The sequence below is a fragment of the Dendrobates tinctorius genome, unplaced genomic scaffold, assembly GCF_039654945.1.
Source record: "Dendrobates tinctorius isolate UK_male_01 unplaced genomic scaffold, ASM3965494v1 ptg000073l, whole genome shotgun sequence".
Lineage (NCBI taxonomy): Eukaryota > Metazoa > Chordata > Amphibia > Anura > Dendrobatidae > Dendrobates > Dendrobates tinctorius.
In genome coordinates, this window is record NW_027361741.1 from 24,942,199 (window position 1) to 24,965,768 (window position 23,570).

Sequence of the window (23,570 nt, forward strand, 5' to 3'; positions counted from 1 at the left end):
AACAAAACAAAAAAAAAGCAAACAAACAGCAAAGTATACTGCCCTAAGGCATTGACATAGAGAAAATATGAGGAAAGCAAAAATGCCAGACAGAGGATAAATTTAATATAATACATTTTCATTGAAAAACCATTAAAAGACATGGAACAAAAGGAGACCCAAACAAGGAAAACAAAAAAGTGGGTGGGTGTGTATTAAGTACAATGGGTTGATGCAACAATGAAAGTCTATGAAAAAATGAACACAGTAGTAGTAGATAATGGGGAATAGTCAAGTTGATTTTAAATAAAGTATAATTTGAATATACAGCCCAATGGATATACATGAACCTACATAGAAAACAGAGTATAACGCCATAGAGTCAATAAAGATAAATGGTTATAATATCAAAAATTATTCGCTCTTTATTAGTACAGGTGCATAAAAGGTGTACATTTCAAAATACAATCATATGATCAGATGTCGGACATGACACTAAGAAAAATGGGGATGGATACGCCGCACATGTATGGTAAATGCAATGGTACAAAAAATGATAATATATAGCCCCAAAAAACTGCATAGAAACTTGTACCCATGCTGAAGAGTCTCACACTTGGCCGTCTAATGTTTCTACCAAAGTGAAGTACATGCCAAAAGACATGGGGGATTCATACAGGACCTTACAGTAAAGTGCTATGTGCAGAAAGGTGTGGGGAAAAATATGAAAAAGTAACCTTGCTTACCCATAAGGAAAGTGCATATGCGTGGTGTCCAGCCCCAGAGCCCCTACGTACGTTTCGCGCTGGGCTTCATCGGGGGGCATGTGTGGTGCTGCTGGAAATGCAGGGTATAAATGTCTAAGGCACAGGTGTCCAGAATTAGCATCGCTGCGGGAGGAAGTGAGCACATGAGAGGCGGGCCCCGATCGCGGCACGTCACATCCGGCCGTCATTACCTGTGGGAGGGACAAGGAGAGATGCAGCTCTCCTGACGTCATTGTCCCACCCCAGGCACCCCAGGCAGAGCTGACGCCTTCCGAGACGCCCACTAACAACAGGACCAGCCGCGCATGTGCAACCCCGCAGCGGCCATTTTAAATACTGGCCAGGAAAAGGGCAAGTGGAGATAGAAACGCGGAACCAACAAGAAAAATACAACCAAAGGAAAATAAGAAAAAAAGGTTGGTATAAAGTGGAGGAGCAGAAAAGAAGAATACAATACTAATTCCAATGATCATACAATATAACCATACATGCACTCTTCAACAAGCAATATAGGCATTGTTCTCAAGGCCGAACAACTCACAAAAATTGTACTTAACGGACATTATAATAACAACTGAAAAAGACCAAAATATTACACGCAACAGAAAAAAATAAAATCTCTGTTGCATGCGCATGTGGCTCAGTATACAAAAATGACACCACAAAAGGATGTCTAGATATATTATTTGTATAGATGATGTTGAAATAATCTGGTAATGATTACAGCACTCTTTTTCATCAATATGATATCGCCATCGTTCAATCGGGACAAAGCCCACTTAGGGTTACTCATGATGGTCAATCTATTATGAATTATAGTATCTAAAGAGTGCGGTATATCATACCAACTTATTAAGATATCAAAATCTCATTTGATGTATTATAAGTCTGAACATAAAATTACGGCACAAAGATGACTTGTAGAAACAAAAAAATATATATATAGAAATATAACTCCAGGATCTACATAGAAAACAGAGAAATAGCAATAGCATATCATGTACACGGACAAGAAATGAGGTTCCACGTAATTAGTTCTCCACCATTTCTTCCAAGATTCCGGATGGACTTGATGAAGACATACGATCAAGAATAACCCCGCATAATGCATCCAATAACTCATACTGATTGTACACTGAGAAAGGATAAATAAAAACAGCAATTAAAAACAAGAACAAAAACAACTTATACACAAATATGTATATAATAGCCAGAAAGACATACTGATGCTACAGGAAGGGGGCAAAGGATAACTTTTCATTGAGTCCATGAGGTGTCATAGAACCCAAAGTGACTATCCATCGGCACTCCAGCTGGGCTAAGATCTTCTTGTAATCTCCACCCCTAGTCCCCAAATGTACTCTATCGATCCCTTTAACTTTAAATGTCCGTGGATCACAATTATGGACTTGCTTAAAGTGCCGAGGGATAGTCTTCAATATTGTAACATCTGAAATCTCCTTTGCCGCCCTTATGTCCCTAACGTGTTCCCTAACTCTAGTACGAAGCTCCCTGGAGGTGAGGCCCACGTAGATCAGGTCGCATCCACATACCGCATAGTAAACCACATATGTGGTGCTGCAAGAAATATAATTTGTAATATGGTATTCCATACTACCATCAGCCGCCTTAAGAGTGGTTGCCCTAACGATATTTTGGCAGGCCAAACATGAGCCACATGGGTAACACCCCCACCTCTGGGGCCTGGCACCGAAGGGGTTAGTGGGTCTAGCCACATAATGACTTCTCACAAGAAAGTCTTTCAAATTTCTTCCCCTTCTAGCAGTCAAGAGGGGTCTATCAGGTAGAATTCCCTTTAATGTCATATCTGTTTGTAAAACAGACCAGTGTTTTCCCATGATCTCTCTAATCTTGTGCCACTGATTATTATAAGTCATGATGCACCTCAGTGGTTGTTCCCTAGATATATTGGCATGCTGTTTGGAGTCAAGGAGTTGTTGGCGAGGGGTCCTCCTGGCACGAGAGTAGCCCGACTTAATGTTTCTCATACTATATTCGCGATCTCTGAACCGCTGGGTAAGGTCCCGAGCCTGATCCTCAAAGATCCCATCAGTGGAGCATATTCGCTTCATTCTCAAAAACTGACCCACAGGGATGGCCCGAATGGTTGAAGCATTGTGGGCAGATGATGCATGTAGTAGGGAATTGACGGACGTGTCCTTCCGAAATACGTCAGTTTGGATCGCACCATCCCCACATAATGTGATCTTAATATCCAAAAAATCAATCTCACTCGTCGCCACCCTGTGGGTCAGTTTGATGTTACGACAATTTTTATTTAAACCACAGATGAAATCGAGGAGGTCAGACTCGGTACCCTGCCAAATTATAAAGACATCGTCGATGTAGCGGTACCAGCACTGCACATGGGACGCGGCACATGCGCCATCCCCGAAAACCTCCCTCTCCCAGTGTCCCAGGAAGAGGTTAGCGTAAGATGGCGCACAGGCCGCGCCCATTGCAGTGCCGCGTCGCTGTAGATAGAATTTGTCTTTGAAGGTAAAATAATTGTGTTAAAATAAACTCAAGCAGTTCTAAGATCAATGATCGTAGAGCCGCGTCTAAATTACTCATGCCAAGGAAGAACCCCACAGCTTCCAATCCATCTCTATGTCCGATGCATGTATACAGGGACTCTACGTCAATCGTAGCAAACAACATGCCTGATTCAAGATGGAGACCATCTAATTTCTTCAGGACGTCCGTAGTGTCCCTGACATAGGAGGGCAGCGTCTCCACTAAAGGGTGAAGATAATATTCAATAAACTTGCAAATGGGATCGCAAAGCCCTCCCATGCCAGAGACAATCGGACGTCCAGGGGGATCCACTGGGTCTTTATGTATCTTCGGCAGAAGATAAAAGGTGGGAACCACCGGATTTTTGACTCATAATCCGTCAAAAATCTTTTTAGGAATGATAATCAAGATTAAGGGCATCATCTAGAATATCATGAATGGCTGCACTGAAGGAACTAGTAGGATTGTGTGGGAGGATAGCATACGATTCACGATCTCTCAACTGCCGGAAGGCTTCTTTTTCGTACTTAGATGTTGGCCAAATAACCACATTCCCCTTTATCCGCTGATTTTATGACAATATCCCTTAAAGATTTAAGCTCTTTTAGGGCAACTCTATGTGCCCTTGTCAGGTTATCTCCCTTGTGTGTCCTTGTTAATGTTTTTATATCCTCCACCACCAATTTATTAAAAATCTCAATCGATGGACAAAGGGAAAAAGGGGGGAATGTGGTGGACTTCGGCACAACAGAAGTAGGAAAAATACCTGGAGGGTTGAGTGATCCCTCCCATTCTAATTCCTCCAATATGCCCAAAGCTTCCTGTTCCGCCGACGAACATAAAGTGGTACTATCAACCGATTTCGTGTGAAGTTTGCGTAGTAAGACTTTTCTTAGGAACAATTGTATGTCCTTCATGGCTGAAAAAAAGTTAAAATCAGCCCAACAACCGGGGACAAATAATTTTTAAAAATATATATATTAGCCATCAGTTAACTGAAAAATATAAAAAGTATGTATATATAAGTATATGTATAAGTAGATATATTAAAGTGGAGTCTTTAAATAGGGGCCAAATAGCCAGTGTATGAATTAAAACAAAAACTACAAGATTTCAGCTAGCTGAATGAATACTGACAATATACACTGCTCAAAATAAAGGGAACACTAAAATACCACATCCTAGATATCACTGAATGAAATATTCCAGTTACAAATCTTTATTCATTACATAGTGGCATGCATTGAGAACATTAAAACATAGAAATGATCAATGTAAATCAAACTTTATATCCCATGGAGGTCTGGATTTGGAAGCATACTGAAAATCAAAGTGGAAAATCAAATTACAGGCTGATCCAATTTCAGTAGAAATCCTTGAAGACAAGGAAATGATGCTCAGTAGTGGGTGTGGCCTCCATGTGCCTGTATGACCTCCCTACAATGCCTGGGCATGCTGCTGATGAGGTGGTGGATGTTCTCCTAAGAAATCTCCTCCCAGACCTGGATTAAAACTTCAGTCAACTCCTGGACAGTCTGTGATGCAATGTGGCATTGGTGGATGGAACGAGACATGATGTCATTTGGTTGCCCTCCCAGGGCTGTGGGGTACTCGGTACCGGGACGGTCTCTCAGAGGGGATTGTCACAGCAGCGGTGACCCGGTCCATGGCCCTGGGTGCCCATGTAAAAGGGGTTGAGTTGGGAATAAAGTTTATAAGTGATTCGTGACGCCACCTGTGGTGTTCGGCAAGGAAGGTGTTAAGCCGACGCTGCAAGCAGATCCTCTGGGACAGATGGTGTAGTGCAGCAATGATGTTGTAGCCCTCCACAGGTAGGGCTGTTGGTCCCAGGGCAGTGTAGTGGAATGTTTAGGAAGAGGGTGCAGTGTTTGGCACAGAGATGTAGCAGTGCTGAGGATGTTGCAGGAAGGAGGCAAGGATACAACAGGGTGCAGTTTCTTTACCTTTACTTGGCAAACGCAGTCCAGGGTCCTGGTTACAGATGGCACAGGAGCAGGCTAGCCTGGAAGCAACTCAGGGATCTCTCTATCAGATGGGTTGTGTAGTCTCCTTCCTAGCGCTGGCTTGAGGTACATGCAATACAGGGTTACACTGAAGTTCCTTCTTCTTATCATCTTTTAGAACTACCTCGTATGGCAGACAGCTGTAGCCCTCTATCTCTCTTGGCTCACCCGTTGCTGTTGTGCCTCCAAGTCTTAGTTGGGAATAGAGCATTTACAGCTTCCTATTCCTCTGGTTTCTGTTCAGACATTTGTCCAAAGGTGGCAACTCCTCTCGTGTAGTTTTGCATTCACGTAAACGCCGATCAATTTGAATGGTTAATGACATAGAATCGTCAAGACCAGAGGGAACAGGAAATCCCACCATAGTATCATTTTACGGTTTCTGACAGACCCTTCCGAAAGAGAGCTGCCAAGGCACCATCATTCCAGGTAGTTTGACCGCCCACTTTCGGAATTTTTGACAGTATAACTCTGTAGAATCCTGACCCTGGTTCAATGCCAATAGGGCTTTCTCAGCGTGATCAATAGCATTATGTTCATCATACAACAACCCCAAGGCTTGAAAAAATGCATCCACATTAGTCAGAATAGGATCTTCTGTTGTCAAAGAAAACGCCCAATCCTGGGGATCGCCGCGCATCAAAGAGATGACAATTTTAACCTGCTGCGCAGAGCTCCCCGATGCATTAGGCTTCAAGACAAGAAATAATTTACAATTATTCTTAAAATTCAAAAATTTTGACCGATCCCCAAAAAACACATCAGGAGTAGGGATCCTTGGTTCAGCAGCATGTGAATGAGCGAGATAGGCGGAAATTCCCCGCCCTTCAGCAGCGAGCTGCTCCACACGATCAGACAATTGCTTAATCTCCATTTAAAAAAAAATCCTCCTACGGCCCCAGAGAAAAAGAGGAAAAAATATACATATATATAAAAAAAAAAATTCTGACACTTTTTTTTTTTTTACAATTCTTTCCTGCTTTTGAGCTCCCTAGAATCTGTGGTAAGGCTGGTGATTCTGTTATGAATGGGTCACCGAGGAGAAAAAAAACAAAACAAGCTAAGCCACAGAAAACCAGAGAAGTTGGTAACTATGCAGATTGCAGATCCCTGATCTTACCACACAACAAGCAGTAGCCGTGGAGCGTGCCTATGATGTTCCTAGACGCCTCGTCACGGCCGGAGGACTACGTAAGACTAAAGCAAGAAAAGGGAAAACTAACTGCCCCAGAGCAGACCCCAAAGGAATAGATAGCCCCCACACATGTATTGACGGTGAAGCAAGATGAAGGCACAAACACAGGCAGGAAAATAGGCTGAGCAAATGATGGGGCCCAAACTAACTAGACAGGAATGGAAAGGCAAGTCACTGTCTGCAGCCTGCAAAAAACCCTACAAAAATAATGTCCAACACTTCAGATAGCAAAATTAACCCTGAAGTCACTAGACTTCTCCCACTATATCAGCACTCTGGAATATTCTGAGACAGAGCAAAAAGAGACCGAACTAGTAAGGGACAAAAAGCCATTTGACAAAATACTGATAAATAAGAGTGGAAATTCAGCTCAGCCCCCAGCCGGGGCTGGCAGACCACACAAAAAACTGAATAGACCAACAAAATCAAGTGTGAACATTAGCAGAAAAACTTAGCTTTAGATGACTGGAACAGAGCTGAAAACCAAGAGCTGACAAGCCAGAAGGAATCACCAGCAACTGAATAGGGCGTCGGCTGTCTTAAATCCAATCTGAGAATCCTGAGATCCAATCATCATCCTCATTCTCAGGTGGCAGATCTCCACCGATCAAACCAGCCGCACCACCTCCCGTCACCACCAGAGGGAGTCCAGAAGGGGAACTCACAACTGGTGAGAATGAACTCACAACACAGGACCTTCAGTATCCATACAACCGTGTAGACCAGGCTCCAGATCATGCGCTATCACTGGGAGGGAGCTCTGTATCCTCAGCTCAACCTCCAGCTTCTCTCCACACGTCTACACTCTTCGCCCTCCTCACACTAACCCCTCATTTCCCCTCCTGGCCCTCAGAGAGCACTCCTCCCCAATTCTGGTTCAGAGCTCCCTCTGCTGGCCTGGAGTGGGAACTGTGTTGCATGACATGGTTAACTGTTAGAGAGACCCTTCATTGCCTCCAAGCCTGCCATCACCTTCCCTGGAGGAAGGCAATGCCACTGTGGCAACAATACTCCTGGGGGCACCACATTATGGATGTGCTCAATTGAATTCAGGTCAGGGGAATTGGCAGGCTAGTCCATAGCATCAATGCCCTCATCATTCATTAACTGCTGACACACTCCAGCCACATGAGGTTTGGCATTGTCCTTCTTGTGTTATGTATAGTTTTGACTTTTAAGTCCTGTGTGCTCATTGTATGAGGGGTATAAAACAGCTTAGGATGGTATATATTGGGGGCTGCTGCCCTCTCTTTTGCCAATCACCAACATGTCCGCTGTGGGGATACATATGTGCAGGTGACTACCTCCCTCAGCATGTGTTATGGGTCTTTATATAGCAATAATTTGGGTCCCGCACGTTATAAGACCTAAACCCCCCTTCTTTCTCCCCCTGTTTTCCTTCCCTCCCCGCCCTCTTTTTCCCTTCTGTCCTTTTCTCCTCTATCCCTCACCCCCCTTTTTTGTCTACTCCCATGGGCTTTGTGCTCCTATTCTGTATGTGCTTTTACATTGCCATACAGCGGGCCTGTTTGCACACCCTTTTCCCAGTCACAAAACATGTCCGCCGCGGGGATGCACATGCGCGGTTGGCTCCGGAGTCTCGCATCACCTTAGGCCTCCATGTAATGATCACGCGGGCCACTGACGTCACCAGAGATTTCTCCAGACCCGTGCTGTCATTGGGCGGCCGGTGATGACGTGGGGGACCCGGAAGTCCCGCCCCTCATGAGCTGCTATACCGCGGCTGATTCCAAACACCTGGTTTTGGTACTATTTAAACCTGGTTAGCATGCCTATCCACACTGCTCCCCGAGGAAGCCAATAGGCAAAACGTGCGTCGGGGCACGTTCCTGGAACCGGGATACTCACCTACATGGGTAAGCACTTAAGGGCTATTTAATCTGCACTGTCACTTTATGTATTAAGGGATATTACCCTCATACATGGATTTACCTTTGGGTCATTTACTTGCGGTCAGCCACACTCATTACCCCTTTTATGGGCCCCTATGCTCTGTATTGGACCCTTATCCCTGATTCATACCGGAGTCTAGCCGATGTATTACTTGAATATATCTGCAGGGTGAGGTTTTAAATATGAGCAATAGTACACTTAGGCTTGTGGCTTGCGGTATTATATACATTTTTCCCCCTTTTGGAGGTCTTTTCTGCGGTGCACATTACTGTATCTAAGCTCTGAGTGGTTCCGGGGAATTCTGTTTGTCTCCTATAACCAACCATTGCATCTATTACTATGTTCATTGTGCTTTTATGCGATGTTGAATAAAAATTATTTTTAACACTATATATCTTTGTGCTATGGCTTATGTAAGGCTGGATGCTCCTTACATGTGTGAATTTTGACTATGCTGGGAGTTGCCCGTCCCCTTAGGGGAATATGGAATTTTTCTATCACCCATTGTATCGGTTATATTAAATGGTCCTGCGCTAGGAGGAACCCAGGGCCAACCACACCAGCATATGGTCTCACAAGGGGTCTAAGGATCTCATCTCGGTACCTAATGGCTGTCAGGCTACCTCTGGCGAGCAAATGGAGGGCTGTGCTGCCCTCCAAAGAAATGCCACCCAACACCATTACTGACCCACTTCCAAACCAGTCATGCTGAAGGATGTTGCAGGCAGCAGACCGCTCTCCGCGGCGTCTCCAGACTCTGTCACATGTGCTCAGTGTGAACCTGCTTTCATCTGTGAAGAGCACAGTGCACCAGTGGCGAATTTGCCAATCCTGGTGTTCTGTGGCAAATGCCGAGCATCCTGCATGGTGTTGGGCTGTGAGCACAACCCCCATCTGTGGACATTGGGCACTCAGACCATCCTCATGGAGTCAGTTTCTAACCGTTTGTGCAGACATATGCACATTTGTGGCCTGCTGGAGGTCATTTTGCAGGGCTCTGGCAGTGCTCCTCCTGTTCCTCCTTGAAGAAAGGCTGAGGTAGGGGTCCTGCTGCTGGGTTGTTGCCCTCCTACGGCCTCATCCACGTCTCATGGTGTACTGGTAGTGCCTCCAGCCTCTGGACACTATGCTGACAGGCACAGCAAACCTTCTTGCCACAGCTCGCATTGATGTGCCATCCTGGATGAGCTGCACTACCTGAGCCACTTATGTGGGTTGTAGAGTCCGTCTCATGCTACCACGAGTGTGAAAGCACGACCAACATTCAAAAGTGACCAAAACAGCAGCCAGAAAGCATTGGTACTGAGATGTGGTCTGTGGTCCCCACCTGCAGAACCACTCCTTTATTGAGTGTGTCTTGATAATTACCAATAATTTCCATCTGTTGTCTATTCCATTTGCACAACAGCATGTGAAATTGATTTATTTTTTGAGCAGTGTAGATGCAAACAATGAGTTTCAAAAATGCAATACTTATTAATGAAAATAGAAACTATGTGGTCACATGGAGACAAACCTTGTAAGTAAACCAGGTATGTCTATGTAGATTATAAACATCCCAGCATCCAAAGTTAGCAACTAGGGACATAGGAACCACAGGAGCACAATTGACGCGTGTTTTGCCTGAGCTTTGTCCGTGGAGTATTTGTGTGTATTTGAGCAACACAAAAAAAAACAGATTAAAAGGCAAATTGAACAGAATTTCACACAAAACTTTGAAAAATGGGCTGGACAAAACTGGTAACACCTTTCCAAATTTGTGGACAAACAACATTGTTTCAAACATGTGATGCTTATTTAAACGGAATACATAAATACATTAGTCATTGTGAGGGACGAGGAAGACTCCATTTTGCGTTATAGGTTCAGGACCTGTCCCCCCACTCCTGAAATGTACCCCCACATTGTCATTCCCCCAGGCCATATGAAGCAATTTTGACACTAGTCACAACCCACGGCTAGGCCGTGAATAAGCGCAAATATGAAGTGGCAATTCAGGTCACATGCCATGTTCAGAATTCCAGGGAAACAGTGGATAGGCAAACGGGCAATAACAAATGGGTAGTCTGGACAGGTCCAAAATTTAGCAATGGAATGTCAGATGCAAAAGGGCAATGACAATAGGGTAGTCTGAACAAGTTCAAAGGTCAGCAGCAGAATATCAGATGCAAAGGGGCAATAACAAACGTGTAGTCTCAACATGGTCCAAAGGTCAGAAGCAGAATATCAGATGCAAGGGGGCAATGACAAACGGGTAGTCTGAACATGGTCCAAAGGTCAGCAGCAGAAGAAGATCAGAACTTATAGCACAGGGTACAGGTGAATACACCAGAGAGCACCAGCTTAGAGCAAGCTTTTGAATGGCAATGATTTGGGCCAGACAACTCACCTAAATAGCAGGGCAATTACCAAGAATATGGAGCACTTGTGGAAGTCTCTGCACCTTCCAGTCAGATAGGTCAGCCGAGCTGTCAATCAAAGCACCGACAGCCAAGATACTCTGAGCAGAGGAATCATGACATCATTGCAATGTTTTCCTTTAATTAACTCCAAGAACAAGCCCTTTGAAGCTCTGGTCCCCACCAATTATCACAAGGGTGTGAACTCTCCTGCAGCTACAGCCAGCTGGCTCCCTTTGTCTAACTCATGCACCACAGGTCACAGCAAGGCTTTGAAGTATTGAATCTGGAAAATATATACTATTACCTATAGTAACAGAATGCAATATCTCTGAGACTAGCTGAGCACATAATCAGAACCGACATTCCTTCCCCCACACCCCAATACTTAGCAGCCAGCTGTAGCACTCTTCTTTATAGAGTTATGAAGCATAGCTACCAGGGATTACATACGGTAAGCATATTTGGTCTCCCTGTACAGATAAAATCCACTGGAACCCATTGGCGGCACCCCAACCCATTTACAGCTACGGGCGGAAAGTTATGGGCCATCCACGGTTGTGCCTGGAAAATCATACTCTCAGAGATGGGAGGAGATAGGCTGCACAAGCCATGGGGTGGGCACAGAGTTTGGGAGATAACAGCCTAGGAGATAAGAGACAGTTCCTCATTTTTGAGCTTAGTTTTCTACTGGCAGGAGGATACGATATCTGATGCTGTCAAGAGAGCCAAGTAATTGAGATTTGGACCTGTGATCCATCAGCACCTCCCTGTGGTCACATGCTACATAGCATGGTAATTGCAACCTATCTATACACTATCCTTGTACTACAATCCTGACTATATACCTGTATATTAATCTTGAAAATATCTACCTGTCTATTTCTAGTGCGCCTTTTGAGCAATTAAATATAAAATTAATCTTGGGCTGCTCTTTTATCTCAATACACGAATCCCCACGTCTACATGATCCATTGGTTATTATACACTATCCCGGTTGGTTTCTGAACTGATATAAGCCTGCTGTCGGACGGGGCTTATTTCGAATGAGGAACTGGTGGCAGCATACAGTACTGTGTTAGTGAAGAGCCCTGACAGTGATGGCTGGGAGGTTTATATATATCCCCAGCCTGTACTGGTGATATACATCCCCCCTTACTGGGAGTGCCTCAATAACTCGTACATATAAGGTAAGCCTTTCTGGCAACTGTTTGTCCTTGCTGCAGTTCCCTGACTGACCTGGGGCAAGTGGTCACGCCAGAGAGCTGATCCCTGCTGGGTCCTTCTCTTCCCTCCCCCGAGGTGAGCAAAGTCAACACCCAATTCCCCTGTGTGATACGTCACAGTCGTTCATTGGCATTGCAGGTCAGCTCTCATTTATCTCTACCAAGAATTGTTTGTAAGGGTTAATCACAGCTTACTGTAGTGTTGGAAATTTGTGATGTAATATATGATCTGGCCATTAAAGGGGAGTGGCCGGAGATGGAGCGCAGGGATTTTTGGTGGGTGGTAGGCATTTAGGAGTTGGCAAAGAAGATTCCAGGGGGAAGTGAAGCTGTGGATCCTTGGAAAAAGTTTGAATAAGGTTTGAATTATGGATCTGTTGTTGATGGCTCTCGAATATGATCAGCTTGACATGAGCCGACTCAGTGGGGTTAACCAAATACACAGCATCTTGGGCTAGGTCAGGTGAGGCCTTAAGGAAGCCCTGCATTGGAGAGATTGGCATTCCCTATGTGCTTCCAGATGGCGCTTCTACAGTTGTGGTCAAAAGTATTGACACCCCTGCAATTCTGTCAGATAATACTCAGTTTCTTCCTGAAAATGATTGCAAACACAAATTCTTTGGTATTATTATCTTCATTTAATTTGTCTTAAATGAAAAAACACAAAAGAGAATGAAGCAAAAAGCAAAACATTGATCATTTTACACAAAACTCCAAAAATGGGCCGGACAAAAGTATTGGCACCCTCAGCCTAATACTTGGTTGCACAACCTTTAGCCAAAATAACTACGACCAACTGCTTCCGGTAACCATCAATGAGTTTCTTACAATGCTCTGCTGGAATTTTAGACCATTCTTCTTTGGCAAACTGCTCCAGGTCCCTGATATTTGAAGGGTGCCTTCTCCAAACTGCCATTTTTAGAGCTCTCCACAGGTGTTCTATGGGATTCAGGTCTGAACTCATTGCTGGCCACCTTAGAAGTCTCCAGTGCTTTCTCTCAAACCATTTTCTAGTGCTTTTTGAAGTGTGTTTTGGGTAATTATCCTGCTGGAAGACCCATGTCCTCTGAGGGAGACCCAGCTTTCTCACACTGGGCCCTACATTATGCTGCCAAATTTGTTGGTAGTTTTCTGACTTCATAATGCCATGCACACGGTCAAGCAGTCCAGTGCCAGAGGCAGCAAAGCAACCCCAAAACATCAGGAAACCTCTGCCATGTTTGACTGTAGGGACCGTGTTCTTTTCTTTGACTGCCTCTTTTTTTCTCCTGTAAGCTCTACTTTTGTCTCATCTGACCAGAGAATATTCTTCCAAAATGTTTTAGGCTTTTTCAGGTAAGTTTTGGCTCCAGCCTGGCTTTTTTATGTCTCGGGGTAGAAAGTGGGGTCTTTCTGGGTCTCCTACCATACAGTCCCTTTTCATTCAGACGCCGACGGATAGTACAGGTTGACACTGTTGTACCCTCGGACTGCAGGGCAGCTTGAACTTGTTTGGATGTTAGTCGAGGTTCTTTATCCAACATCCGCACAATCTTGCGTTGAAATCTCTTGTCAATTTTTCTTTTCCGTCCACATCTAGGGAGGTTAGCCACAGTGCCCTGGGCTTTAATCTTCTTGATGACACTGCGCACGGTAGACACAGGAACATTCTGGTCTTTGGAGATTGACTTGTAGCCTTGAGATTGCTCATGCTTCCTCACAATTTGGTTTCTCAAGTCCTCAGACAGTTCTTTGGTCTTCTTTCTTTTCTCCATGCTCAATGTGGTACACACAAGGACACAGGACAGAGGTTGAGTCAACTTTAATCCATGTCAACTGGCTGCAAGTGTGATTTAGTTATTGCCAACACCTGTTAGGTGCCACAGATAAGTTACAGGTGCTGTTAATTACACAAATTAGATAAGCATCACATGATTTTTCGAACAGTGCCAATACTTTTGTCCACTCTCTTTTTTATGTTTGGTGTGGAATTATATCAAATTTGGCTTTAGGACAATTCTTTTTTTGTTTTTTCATTTAAGACAAATTAAATGAAGATAATAATACCAAAGAATTTGTGTTTGCAATCATTTTCAGGAAGAAACTGAGTATTATCTGACAGAATTGCAGGGGTGTCAATACTTTTGGCCACAACTGTATCTCTAACGACTTAGGGAAGCTTTGCATTTGAGAGCTAGGCATTCCCTAAAAGCTTCAGGATTGTGTTCCTAAAGTTTTGTGACTCAGCCCAGCAAGGACCCTTCTATTTATTTATTTTACTCATTTATATAGCGCCATTAATTTCACAGCGCTTTACTGACATTATTGGCACTGTCCCCGATAGGGCTCACAATCTAAATTCTACTTCAGTTTCTTGTTAAATGGTATCATTTTACATCTGAATATATATGTGCATATATAAATATCCCTATAGAGGTCCAGTTAGGAGAAAAGACCTTTTCTGTAAGAGACACTTCTTTGTGCTTGTCTGCTGATTGTTGCTGTACCCCTCGTCCTGTGGCCGTCAGTCATCCACATTTCAAGTTTCTTTAACTCACACTATATGGTGTCTCAAAGAAAAAGCTAGCACTTTTCACATAGCAATCAATTAATGCCCGTGTTTCTTTTTTAAGAGGCATGTCGGAAATGGATGATCGACTTTGATTTGATGCTGTGATCAGAAATTTTTTTTTTTATATAATACCTATTGTGCAATAATTTGTACTGCATTTCTTTTGTGACACTTTTTATATAATATAATAAACCAAACTTTTCTCACTATAGCAGAGCTAAGTAGTTAAAATTCAATAACCAGGGTTTGTGAAATGGTCTGCAAAATGATTAGCATTAATATTTAAATTAGCCTCAGGCATCTGTTACTTTTGAGCAGTTGATAAAATAAAAACTTTAAAAAGCAATCATATTAAAATTAGCTAAGCACATATTTCATATGGGTTCTAAAAGCAGAAAAACATTTCTAATGTAGCAAGCATACTTCAGTACAAAATGGTAATGTAAGTGTAGACTGACACATGACTTTATTTTAATTATTATCATCATTATCCTTAATTTCTATATATTTATTTTAATATCTTTGCTAAATGTTAAACTAATGGCAACACTAAACACTGCAATATGAACAATTTATTTGAGGGTGAATTCACAAATGCAGTTATTGATGCAATTTTGATGCATTTTTTATTTTTACCATTGCCAACATAATGTATATGTTTGTCAGATGTCAGGTGGATGCAGGTGTGCATAATGAGCTCCGGAGATATAGAACAAGTAGCCTTCTGCTGCCACTAGTTCTTATTGCTGCATTTTAACAATTTTAATGCTATTGTCAGTTTTCGACAGTGGGATTTAAATTGGCAAAATTACATAATTCAGTAATTCTCCATTCCCCACCTCTACAACATGATCAAAAGGAGCCAATGGGCTACCATCGCTGCCAAAGGTCCCTGACACAGAGATAATGATCCAATGAAACTAATCTTTTGTTATATACTGCAGTATAGCACAATTGATCAAATGATTACATTTTCAAGTCTCATGGGAGAATAGGATAATTAACAAATTAAGTAAATATTCATAAAAGAAAAATTTAATTACGTTTTTAAAATTGAAAGTAAAAAGATGAAATAATTTCCAATGTTTCAATTAAAGATTATAGAAAGAAAATAAATATATTTATTATATATTTATATATACAGTATATATATATATATATATATATATATATATATATATATATATATATATATATACACACATACATACACACACAGTATTTTTCAGATTATAAGACGTATTTTTTTCCCCAAAGTTTGTGAGGAGAATGGGGTGCGTCTTATAATCCAAATTACAGCTGCAGTGGAGCTTACAGGCTGTGGTAGTGCGGGATCCCAGGGTCGCTGCTGCCGGAAGTATCTGGCAGCGGTGGAGGCAGGAGTCAGGCAATGGCTGTGGGCCCCAGGCTGATATGAAGCCTTCCACTTTCCATACTCTTCTATGTGGTGGACTCCAAGAAAATGGCCGCCGGAGGTGGCTATGTGCAAATTAAGATCTTGGCACCAACATCTAATCTCAACTATGCATGCGCTGCTTCCAGCTGCTATTTTCTATCAGTCTACCACATTAGAAAGTATGGAAGGTGTGGGGCTCCAGGCTTTCATAAAATGTCAACTTGGCCCCCACACTACTGAACATCTCATCATACCAGCCTAGGGCCCGCAGCATCTCCTGCTTCTGCCAGCAGCAACCCCGGTCCACCATCACTGCCCACAGAGAAGCTACCACAAAAGCAGATTATAACACACACCTTTTTATTAAAAAAATACATTTTTTTCCTTTTTTCCTCTCTAAAATTTGGGGTGTGTCTTATAAACTGGTGTGTTTTATAATCCGGTATGGTAACTTACTTCATTTTTTTATTATTTTTTAAATGGGAAAGCTGAAATTATTATATACAGTATATATACATTCACATGTTTGTCATATTGTGAAGAAAACAATGAATTGTGCAAAATTACTGAAAACTTCAACTAAACATAACGACTATAATTCCATAATTATTCATCCCCCCTTAAGTATGTTCTTTCTGGAGCCTCCTTTTGCACAATTACATCTGCAAGTCACTTTGAATAAGTATCTATGAGCTTTCCACCTTTTGTCATTGGGATTTTTGCCCATTCCTCAAGGCAAAACTATTCTAGCTCCTTCAAGTTAGATGGTTTCCTCTGGTGAACAGCAAACTTCAAGTCTGACCACAGATTCTCAATTGGATTAAGGTCTTGGCTTTGACAAGGCCACTCCAAAACATTTACATATTTCCCCTTAAACCACTTGAGTGTAGCTTTAGCAGTATGCTTTGGGTCATTATCTTGTTGGAAGATGAACCTCCGTCCCTTTCTCAAATTACTGACAGACAGATACAGGTTTTGAAACAGGTTTTTCTCAAGTTTATCCCTGTATTTTGCATCATGCATCTTCTCCTCAACTCTAACCATTATCCCTGTCCCTGCTGCAGAAAAACATCCTTACAGCATGATGCTACCATCACCATGTTTCACTGTGGGGATGTTGTTCTTAGGGTGATGAGTTGTGTTTGTTTGGCTCCAAGCAAAGTGCTTACTTTGGTGGCCAAGAAGTTCATGATGTATGAAGATGTATATGTACAATTCACAATTTAATAGAAGAAAGATGGCACTTAGTGATGAGTAAGTATACTCATTACTCGAGATTTTCCGAGCATGCTCGTGTGATATCCGAGTAATTGGATGTGCTCGGAGATTAGTTTCTGTTGCTGTAGCTGCATGATTTGCGGCTGCTAGCCAGACTGAATATATATGGTGATTTCCTGCTTGTTAGGAAATCCCCACATGTATTTAGGCTGTCTTGCAGCCCCAAATCATGCAGCTACGGCGACAGAGACTAAATCTCCGAGCACATCAAAATACTAAGATATCACTCAAGCAAGCTCTGGAAATCTCGAATAACGAGTATACTTGCTCATCACTAATGGTACTCAATGTTTCTATTGACAAATGCATTATTCCACACAGCTGGTAAATAAAAGGCGAGGGCTTTTTCGTACTGGTGTGCACTTTGTCAGGACTGAATGATATCTCAAAGTCAGCGCATTGAGGTTATCATACAAACACATTAAAAAAAATATGCAAATACAGTACTATTTACATTAAATAACAATGAACGCTACATAAAAGAACAGTGGATGAAATCAAGCAAACAGGATGAAAAGCTGGGAATTATTGTTGTAATGACCAAGACTTAAAGGGGTTGTCCAGCCAAAATTGATAAGTCTGCAGTGATTCTATGTGACAGCAGAGTTATGAATTCTTAGTGAAATCGCAAAATCAAAAACATCTGTACAAATTGTCTGTGACTTGCTGTTGGTTGTGTAACTATTTTAGAGCTGTGATTTTTCTGTATCAAAATGGTCTAATAGCAGACAAGCCACAGGTAAGTTGCTGCTGCTTGTGACTTGCATTAATTAATTAGTTTGTATTAGCCACAGCTATGTATGATTATTTAGCATGAAAGTTAAGCTGGATTTACACTGAAAGAAAATAGTGAATGCTTGTTTTTCAGTGCTAAACTCTATCCAACATCGGGCGGAAATGTACGCCAATGTCGGACTCGCCATATTTAGTGCAGCTCCGGCGCTGAGCCCACACCTTTCAAGGCACATGTCAGCTGACCTATACAGCTGACATGTACCTGCAACACCTGCGGCTGTTAACCCGTTAAATGCCGCTGTCAATTTCTGACTGTTGCATTTAACTTACGTTTCTGGCAAGTGCACCGAAATGCCTGCCTCTCGGTAACCCTGTCACGTGATCGTGGGTCACCGATGGGTTGGCATGACAACCAGAGGTCTCTAGCAGACCTCTATAATTGTGATAGCCAGGTTGCAATTAGCTCCGCCCTATGATTGGCGCTCATGGCAAGTGAGCAATTCTGATACATACAGGCGATCTGATCATCGCCTGTATGTAGCAGAGCCGATCAGATTATGGCAACTTTTAGTCTTCCATGGAGACTATTGAAGAATGGCAAAAGTAAAAAAAAGTTTTTAAAAATATTAATAAAATAAAAAAATTAAAAAGTTCAAATCACCCCCCCTTTTGCCCCATTCAAAATAAAACAATAAAGAAAAATCAATCATACACATATTTGGTATTGCCGTGTTTAGAACCGCCAGATCTATCAACATAAAAAAACCCCGATTGTTAAACAGCGTAACAAGAAAAAAGTCAAAACGCCAGAATTACTTTTTTTGTTGCTGCAACATGGCATTAAAATGCAATAATGGGTTATCAAAACATCATATCTACACCAAAATTGTATCAAAATTGATAAGCAACCTTGCTGAAGCTAACAGCTGAGTGTTGCAGCCCCCAGCTCTGAGTTTTGCATGGTTGGTTGAAGAAAATAGGGGGGAATCGCTGGCGGTGGCTGAGGAAAACCCTGATCATCCGCTCTTGCTGTCACTGTTATTAGCGGCAGCAGGTGTCGGATGATGGGAGTAATTGTCCCAAAACCCCCCACCTGCTGTCATCATTCTGACTTTAATATAACTCTCATCAATCACCCCTGCTCGCGATGATCACCGGCAGAGCAGGGGAGAATGATGAGAGTCGTCTTCAGCATCTGCAGCCGGGGAACATCACTTACTGTAGCGCTTCTTCCCTGGTGGATGTCCGTGTGGTACTGATGCGGCACACAGTTGCCACACATGTACCGCGCATATTGCACACACGGACACATCTCCAGTGCTGTTTTTTTCCAGCACTGGAAATATCAGGACATGTGAAAGAGATCTCAGTCTGTGTAAATGGACCCTTAGATAATAGCTCCTTCAGATCAGCTTTATGATAATTAACTATCAGATATAACAAATAAATAAGAATTATTAGTGAATAATATACTGTATCTAAAAGAAAAAAAAAGCAACGACCAGGATTTATGGTTTCTGTTTTGGCATACGGGTAACTTCCCTCTTTTCTACATCTCAGCTAACTCAGCTAACTAATAACTATTTCTCCATAATTATTGTTCTGAGCTTAACACTACATCCTGCATATATTATTTCTCAAACCAACAAAACCACAATGTATTGTAGCTGTGATCATAACACCACTACACTCTGGTAAAAATCAGAAAATAATATGTATATCCGCAGCCAAGGCAAATGTTGCGGAACTTGATAACAACAGGCTACAGTCTAACTTTTACATTGCCTAAGGCTATCACAAACAGTGTCATAAATCTCACCAAAAATACACACAAATCCAGTTTACAAAGAAGGATATTTCCTAGATTGACAGATTTAAAATTCAAAAAAAGTTTTATTTTATTAGAAGCTGTTAAAGCATTATTGTTGTTTCAGATGACTTTTCTGAGTAAGCTGTCATATTCATATAAATTGCTCTATGTTTCTACAATTTTGTAGTATTTGGTGCATTTTTTATGTTGCTGATTTTCCTCATTAATTAGATAAACAAGATGGTGGCCCGATTCTAATGCATCGGGTATTCTAGAATAAAAAAAAATTAAAAAAAGGTTATTCTCACCTTCCGACGGCACCCGATCTCCTCTTCACGCTCCCGGCATCTTCCGGTCCCAGTAAAGCTTAGTGCGAAGAACCGGAAATGACGTCACTCTCGTGAGAGCGCAACGTCATCAGTGGTCTTTCACGCAAAGCATTACTGGGACCGGAAGATGCCGGGCACGTGGTGAGAGGAGGGAAAGAGTCCGAGGGCCGTCGGAAGGGGAGTATATCACCATTTGTTATTTTAATTCTATTTTTTTACAGGTTTATGGTACCCAGGGCTGGCTTCTGGGCACTGATTCGATCATGGAGGCCATTTCGAGACAGAATCCTACAAACTTTTCTAGTTGACACAGGGACTGTTGGAGCTCTGCTGCAGTGGAAGAGGGGCTTGCTTTGGATTTTCTAACCAACAAACATTCCTCCTGAGCAGTTGTCTTGCGGGGTCTGCCAGACCTGGGCTTGTCAAACACATATCCAGTCTCTTTGAATTTTTTTTAATTCTTTCTACTTGATGCTGAGACACAATATAGGTGCCAGCCACCTCTGCAGTGGATCTGGTCTTCAGCCTCTTGATAATCCAGGCTTTAGTCGCAGGGTGGATTTTTGGCATGTTGTCAAAGCTCAAGTTGCTGCTCAAGTGAAGGTCTGGGGTGCTGGGTTTCTTTTTATACACACCCACTAATTAACTGATCATTTACTGAGCACAGGTGAGGATGTAAATCAGGATGTAAACTGCATTATATGACCTTGCGACAAAACTTTTGTCTTGCCAAAATCTGACCATTCTGTGCCGATTAAATGATCAATATTTATGCATTGATGCCAATTTATTTTCATAACCTAAACCACATTTCGGAGGGTTTCAGCTTTCAAAAGAATAATTTATACAACCAATGGATGAATTTAACAATAGGCTATAAGCTTTTATTTACATAACATGAATAAGCGACATAACTTCTGTCAGGGAGTGTACATATAGGAAGGGGAGAAAAAAAAGGGAAAAAAAAGCCAGCTCACCAGTCTCAGTAGTAATCCACAATTCTGTCACGCATGGAGCCACCTGGATCAAGGCGTTGACTGAAGCCATGTCAGCCATGAGTAAGACCACCTAGGTCGAAACGTCTTGGTTTCTGACCACTAGAGACCCCATCTGCCTGCTCTTTTTTCATCATGTCCATTTTTCCATTGTATTTTTAACTATGCATAATAAATTTTTTGTTTTTAAAAAAATACTATCATTACGCTGGAGATTCTTCCTTCATGTATTCCTTACAGGTTACACACCTATTTTTTTGATCTGGCTTTCCTTGTCTGTTATGTACATTCATATTTACATTTTCCACCTTCTATTTATTATATGCCTATGATTTATTGGTTTACCATAGCCATTACATATTGCCATTTGCTATGTTCTTGTGTTTATACATGTCATGTTTTGATTTTATAAGCCTCCTATTTATATCTGTTTAGTCTTATTCTTGGCTCATATGGGATCTGTTTTAATCTCCATACGTATTTTGTATGGAGATTTATGATTTTTTTTTGCCTTCTAAATGTTTTAATGTCCTATGGCTCACCTTCAATATTTCAAAAATATTTCACTTTTTTGCTTACAGTATAATTATATTTTCCTTTATTTGAGGTTGCTAATGACTATTTGTGATACAAATGGGATATGCATGAGTGAGAGACTGGTATAGATAGGCATCCAGTCAATAAGATAGTGATTGCAGTACATTGAAACATCCATTTGGATACTATGGATTGTGACCGGAATCTGAACTTTTCCTACCATGAGGAGAGCACACACTCAGGAATGTGAAAAGCAACCACCTGCTCAGGCATTGTTGTGGGAGTTGGAAGGGAGGAATGTGAGAACCAAAGCAACTGAGATAAAGGAGGAATGTGAAAAAAAACAAGTTACTACGCATGACAGCGCGTGATCAAGGTGAAACCTGATTCACTGCGCATGTCAGTGCGTGATCATTGCAATTAATATTATAAAAAGTACTGACCTCCTCAGCGGGTGGGGACTTTCCAGACGATTCAAGTGGACGCACTTAGTCTGTGATGCTGACCGAGGAAAACCCCTTCCCGCTGATCGAGGTCCCCCGATGTGAAGGGTGATGCTACAATAACTCGGTAATTATTATTGATGATGAAATCTTTCATGTCATAACTGTCGTTTTTAAATCAATGAGACTATTCATGTGCTATGTAAAACAAAATGATTGCTTGCTAAAATAAAAGATTGTCAATAATCTTTGCCTGGTTGGGATGCCAGTGAGCGCTACGTAAGTTAAGGTAAATAACCTAATTTGGGAGAAAATTTAGCAAGACACTATTTATGCCTATTCTCTTTCTCTTAGTACTACTGTTTTTGGTTGTATGTCACAGAAACTCTATTCATTGACGGTGCCAGTCCTTTGTTTGCTTATATAGTATCTTTTTTTACGTTTTCGAATGTTATTTAAGGTCATTTAGCAATAAAGAAAATGCAAGTAAAAATGCTAGAAAATGCTGAGAAAAGTCCCATCATCTTCTGGGCATCCTTTGTACCGTCCTATTGACGTATATAAAGTATAAAGTGTATGCTGAGCAGAAAACGCCTGAAGGATGGTCGGTACACATCTTGTGACTGCTTAGCGTCATTAGAAACCTGAATGGGTTAAAAAATGCTCAAAAACCTGATCATACAGAAGAGCAAGTTGTTTTTACGAAATGCACATTTATTCTTTAGATAATTTAGTTATAGTGCTGTTTCCGGCTATTTTCAGAGTGAAATCTGCATGAAAAAGAAATCGAGTGCACGTACCTTAAACTTCTTTCTCAGGTAAGTGAACCGACTGATTTTTTTCCAGAGGAAGATGATTTCGGAATTGCTGGTGTTTTTCTCCTGAAATTACTGTTTTTACATTTTCTTGTTCATTTCCTGAGAGCTGCTTTGACATTTTTGCCTACCGAAACCATTTTTCCTATTTTTCTATAGTTTTGTAGTGTTTCTTTTTTACTGTTTTTTTCTTGGCATTTTTTTTTAACTCCACTAAACTATGAAGGAACCATCTGCTGTTTTTAAGGCAAAATCCTGGTAAACATTCAACAAGAAGTCTGGGCATTTTTTATGGCTACCTATTGACTTCTATTTTAAACTATATATCGGAAAATGCCTGAAGAATGGTCAGGTTGCTTCTTTTAACTGTGTGGTGTCTTTTGGAAGCCAGAAGTGATTAAAAAAGTACAAAAAACTGAAAATATTAATTGAGATGAGCGAACCTTTCAAGGTTCTGTTCATTTCAGATTGGCGAACATACTGATGTTGGCTGAACAGCTGGCCGAAAATAACCGAACCCCATTGAATTCAAGGGGAAGCAAAACCAACACATAGTCACCACCTTAAGGAGGCCCAAAAGCCGCCAAAACAGCTCAAATTAGTTGCAGACACCAAAAATAGTGGCATAAATTGACCCAG

At 41.7% G+C, this 23,570-nt stretch overlaps 1 long non-coding RNA gene across 1 annotated transcript in view; it reads right to left on the reverse strand.

Annotated features, from left to right (window-relative positions):
- Positions 1–375: 375 nt before the first annotated feature.
- The window catches only part of LOC141096314 (uncharacterized), a 57,186-nt gene continuing 33,991 nt past the window's right edge, over positions 376–23,570 (reverse strand). The window contains exon 2 of the long non-coding RNA XR_012233649.1: positions 376–1,881. This is a non-coding gene — a long non-coding RNA (uncharacterized lncRNA). The remainder of the gene's footprint in view (positions 1,882–23,570) is intronic.